The following is a 6,244-nucleotide window of genomic DNA, read 5'->3' as shown; positions in this document are numbered from 1 at the left end:
ATAACTAAAGAAAAATAAAGAATTTCATAATTAAATATATAATTATTTAATAAATAAAAATTTAAAGTTCCAGTAGCCTTATATAAATAAAAAATACCAACTAATATTGGTAAAGAAACTAATAAAGTATAAAATAATAAATATACCCCCGCTTGCAAACGTTCAGGTTGATAACCTCACCCTAAAATTAAAAACAAAGTAGGAATTAATCTACTTTCAAAAAATAGATAAAATATAAATAATCTCATTCTACTAAAAGTTAATACTAATAAAATTAATAATAAAATAATGTTTAATAAAAATAAATTAGTATAATTTCTATACTTATAAATAGATTCACTAGCCATTAATATTAAAGATACAATTCATAATCTTAATAAAATTAATCCATAAGAAATTATATCACATCCAAATAAATAAGAAATTGATATAAAATAATTTCTATACATATTTATTAAAATAAAAACAAAACTTAATAAAAATAATAAACTTTGCACCATTCAATAAGTATTATATATTAAACACAACGGAAATAAAAACAAAATTCTAATAATAATTTTTAACATTGTAAAATATTAAATCTTTGAAAATAATCATTTCCATGAGTACGAATTATTGATACTAAAATTGAAAGACCTAATGCTCCTTCACATACACTAAAAGTTAAAAATATTATTCTAAAAAAATTTTCATAATTTAATATATTTAAATAAATAAATAATAAAAGAAATAATCTTAAAACAATATATTCTAATCTTAACAATATAGATAATAAATGCTTTCGATTAGAAACAAAAGTAAATACTCCTATAATAAATAAAATACTTGGTAAGCTTCAATTTAAAATTGCTATCATTAGTTTTAATAGTTTAACAAAAACATTGGTCTTGTAAATCAAAAATAAGATTATTTCTTTTAAAACTTCAAGAGAAAAGAAATTTCTTTATCATTAATCCCCAAAATTAATATTTTAATTAAACTACCTCTTGATATTATACAATGAATTTTATTAACTCTTTTAATTATTTTTAATTTTATTTTTATAAATATAAAACATCCATTAGCAATAGGATTAACTCTATTAATTCAAACTACATTAGTAACTTTAACATCAGGTCTTATAACTAAAAGATTTTGATTTTCATATATTTTATTTTTAGTATTCTTAGGAGGTATATTAGTTTTATTTATTTATGTAACTTCTTTAGCATCAAACGAAATATTTTCATTTTCAATTAAATTATTATTTATTTCATTAATAATATTTTCTGTAATAATAATTACATTATTTTTTATAGACAAAAATATTTTACTACAATACCAAAATTTAGAAATTAAATCTATTTATGATATAAATTCTTACTTAATAGAAAATTCTTTATCTCTTAATAAATTATATAATTATCCAACTAATTTATTAACAATTTTATTAATAAATTACTTATTAATTACATTAATTGCTGTAGTTAAAATTACTAAATAAATATCTGGCAACGTCAATATGTGCGGTTGAGAAAAATTCGCGGTCGTGAAGCAAAAGCAAAAAAATCTTTGAAAATATTAAATAATTTGAATTATAAAATATGATCTATGTAAAAAAGTGATTAATATTTAATTCTGAGCTTATTGAATATAAATATAAGTGTGTTTTGATAATAATCCCGAAAAACTTTAACAAAATAAATTTGACTGGAATATCTCACATTGACTTGGTGTTAAGACAAGCTAAAAAAAAAAAAAAAAAAAAAAAACATACATGATATTTTAACTACTTTAAACTACTTTAACTACTTTAAATATTACTTTTCTCATATTAATGCATATTACAATCCGCAAAAGTGAAATAAATATAAATAAATTAAAATTCAACACAACATTTAATTGACACTAAAAATTAAAACAGAATAAATCTACATGTGTTTCCATTTATGTATATGCATATACATGATATCAATAAACATGATATCAATATAACGTTTGATTTAAACACATACATATGAAGGATAAAATAAATGCAAAAAAAAAAATTACGGAGAGTAAAAGATTTTAAAAGTAACATTTAGTGGGAAGAATATTGTGGATAAAAGGAATTTGAAGAAAGAAATATTTAGTGTTGTCATCTTGATGAATAAAAAAATAAAACAAGATAAATCAAATATACAATCATTTACGCACACAAATACATTAATTACCAATATTTTTGGTGGATAGTTTACTATTAATATGTGTAAAAGTTAGAATTAAACAAGTTTCAACCCAACATCTAATTAATTTTACAAAATACAAATAAATATTTTAATTGCTTTAAAAATTATTTTTCTCATATTAATGCATATTACAATCTATATAAGTGAAATAAATATAAATAAATCAAAATTCAACACAACATTTAATGGACACCAAAAACTACAATAGAATAAATCTACATTTGTTTCCATATATGTATATACATATACATGATATCAATATAACGTTTGATTTAAACACATACATATGAAGGACAGAATAAATGTAAGAAATGATGGAGAGTAAAGATCTTAAAAGTAACATTTAGTGGGAAGAATGTTGTGGATAAAAGGAATTTGAAAGATTCATATAAGAAATATTTAGTGTTGTCAACTTCATGGATAAAAAAATAAAACAAAATAAATAAACAATACAATAATTTACGCACACAAATACATTAATTAATAATATTTTTGGTGAAAAGAAAATAATACTGCATTTTACTATTAATATGTGTAAAAGTTAAAATTAAACTAGTTTCAACCCAACATCTAATTAATAATAAAAAAAAAAAAAAAAAAAAATAAATAAAAAAAAAAAAAAAACAAATCTACATTTATTCACACATACTCTAATAAATAAATAATATAAATTAATACATTCTCATAATGTCACCAAAGAATCCTGTCCAGTGTCCTATTTGCCACACGAATATAACAAAAACTAATCCTAGTATTGGATGTGGAAGTTGTGGTCTTTACTTTCATAACAAGTGTGCTGGTGTCACTGAACAATTATTAAATGCCGTTCGTAAAAATATTTCTAAATTTTTGTGTAATGATTGTAAAAAAGGCATTGGAGTTGGTGAAAATACTAACAATGACATTATCAAACGAATGGAAGAAATTAAAATTTCAATAGAAAATAAAATTGAGGATACCAAAGTAAATATTGAGCATCGAATGGATAACGGATTTTTAAACCTAGAAACTAAAGTAGTCCAGATGGTTAATGATTTTCGTAAAGAAGTCAATACTGAAATTGCTAATATTAAATCGGATGTTGCTAATTGTTACTCTTGTGTCAAAAATACAGATAAAGCGTATGAGAACAAATATCATCAACTTCAATACAAGAACAATATGTTGGAAAGACGCTTAAATCGATCGGATATTTTGATAAGTGGATTAAATTGTACCATCGAAAAGATACGTGAAAACACAATTAAAATAGCCAAATTTGTTGGAGTGGATATTAGCCTCTCAGATATTAATCATTGCTGTTACATAAAACATAGAAAATACTTTATAGTAAAATTGAATTCCGTGCAATTACGTGACACCATCATGAAAAATTACCACAAATCAGAACCGTTATTGCTAAATAAAATCATAGGTGGAACCATTGAATCCAGAATTTATCTGAACGACAATTTGTCCCCATCGTCTGGCAAACTAAATTATCTTTGTCGCAAACTTTTGTCTGAGAAGAAAATAAAAAAATTTTATCTATTAAATATGGACAACCCTAAAGCCAAAATTCTTATGCTGGACGGAAAAAATATTTTGTTGGATAGCCAGCAGTGTGCAAACCTATTGGATGGCTGTTTGAATCTTCCTGAAGATGATAATAATTAGTAATAAGTGTAATTTAATAATATAAAATAAATTGTATTTGTTATAAATTATTGTTATCATCAGGTAATTATTATTATATTGATATTATAGTTATTGTATTGCAATTATTATATTATTTTAAAATGAAAATTATACATTTATATCATTCATACTTATATCCTTTTGTATAGTACTTAAAATTGGCATTTGATTATTTAGATATTTTTTCTCATGTGTAGTATAATCACACATGTAGTTAATAATTTCATTCTATAAAACATATGTATTTTTCTCTAGGTGTACACTAATATATTTATAATTTTTTTTTTCTAATTTTTTTAATTTTTTTTTCTCCTTCGTAATATTAGATATTTATTTTGAAATATTAATTACATATTTACTGCAAATCTTGAGAGTAATTAATCAAACTTATTAATAATACTTTTAAAGTAATAATACTATTAAAGTTATTTTATTAATAATATTCAACTCAAATTGTATTTGTATTTCTTTATTATTAATTTTATAACATATTTCATATTTATTGATTATTAATGCCTAAATTAAATACATTTTAATTAATAATTTGAAATATTGTTATATAACATATTTTTAGTTGCCCAACTGATAAATTTATAATAGAAAATTTTCAGAGGATAATAAAAATAATTTTTGTACACAATTAAATTGATATTTTTTTTTATTTTTTTATTTAAATGGAAATTACAAATACTTATTTGAACAAAACTGAACTAATAATAGAATCTGAAACACTTACCATATTAATTTAATGTTTATTAATTACTTAATTTGTTTAATATACAAATAAAAACCTTATTACTCAAAATTTATTAATAACTATAATTTAAACTAATTAGAATTAAAATTATTAACTCAGTGTAAATTGGATAAATTTACATGTATTTGATATATCTATATACAATTATGAAAATAAAAAGTAAATAATTTAGTGTACCCATTAATACATAATTAATACATATGCCAACTTAAAGTATATAATAGAAATTCAACATTATTGAAAAGGAAAAAATACATTTGAAGACAATTAATATCAATTGAATTTAAATAAATAAAACTATTTAATAAAACTTTTTTTCTTTTTAATTTGTATTTTCTCTTTTCTACATAATAAATACATACAAATGCTAATTTAAAATAATTGAATCGTATTACAAACTAAATTGAAAAACAAAATAATAAAAAATTAACTAAATTAAAAAATTAAATATTTGAGCACAATAATGATGATTTGTTATTAGTTTTTTATAAAATAAAATAAAAAATGCAATTACAATTTGTGCCTTTTTTAACAATAATGTTATCTTGTAGTTGTTACTTACTAAAACTATTTAAAATTTTTAAAACAAAATTTGAAATATGATCTCTATTTTTTTTTTTTTTTTTTTTTTTCAATTATTATTAAAATTTGAATATTTAATTAATTTGATATAAAAAAGAAAAAAAAAATTAAATACGAAATTTAAGTTATTTTATTGTAATATTAAATACTATTATTATTATTTATCACTAAATCATAATTATTACATTCGTAAACTTTTAATTTTTTATACTTTGAATTTTAATGAATTTTGAATGTTTTAATATTTTTAAATTTATTTTTGCTTTTTTGCGACCTTTATATTATGTTGCCTTTATATATATTAAATAAGTTAAATTTGTTTTTAATAGGGATGATTGATTTTCGTGCACACTTTAGGGTTTATGATGAATTTAGGTGAGAATTTAGGTGAAATTGCCTCTGATGGCAGTAAAATTAATGCTGTAATAAACTCTGCAAACTTTAATATTCTACACTTCAATGCACAAAGTTTGGTTCCTAGAGAAAATAGCACTAAATTTGATGAAATTCGTAACTTGATAATGGATTGCGATATTGATGCCGTTGGTATAACGGAAACATGGTATAAGGAGTTTATTTATGATTCGGCTGTGTCAATTCCTGGTTTTAAACTTTTTAGAAAGGATAGAAGTGGTTGTAGAGGCGGGGGGGTTTGCTTATACATACGGAATAATTTAAAGACTGGTAATATTTTTGATGAACAATATGATGTTAATGTTGAATCACTTTTCGTGGAGATAATTTTAGAGGACAATTCAGTAGCTTTGTTAGGTGTTATATATCTTCCTAATGGTCAATTCCTTTGTTGTGAAAGGGTCCTTGAAAATTTCTCTTCTAGGTATAATAATATAATTTTGATGGGCGATTTTAATATAAACCTTTTTATTAATGGTGCTATTGTTCGCGAAATTTGCGAGCGACTGTCGTTATATATAGTTCACAATTCTTTACCCACACATTATTCTCCTCAACAATTATCTACATCACTTATAGATTTTTATCTAGTCTCTGACATAGAATT

The 6,244-nt window shown here is 21.3% G+C and overlaps 1 pseudogene; it reads left to right on the top strand.

Annotated features, from left to right (window-relative positions):
• The first annotated feature begins 928 nt into the window (after nucleotides 1–928).
• On the top strand, nucleotides 929–2,810 carry LOC119615825 (annotated as a pseudogene).
• The last annotated feature ends 3,434 nt before the right edge of the window (nucleotides 2,811–6,244 follow it).

Source organism: Lucilia sericata, unplaced genomic scaffold (genome assembly GCF_015586225.1).
Source record: "Lucilia sericata isolate MDLA Ls3-8-SP2 unplaced genomic scaffold, ASM1558622v1 Contig008479F_arrow, whole genome shotgun sequence".
NCBI classification, from domain to species: domain Eukaryota; kingdom Metazoa; phylum Arthropoda; class Insecta; order Diptera; family Calliphoridae; genus Lucilia; species Lucilia sericata.
Note: the sequence above shows the minus strand (reverse complement) of the source record. Positions and strands in the feature narration are given on the sequence as shown.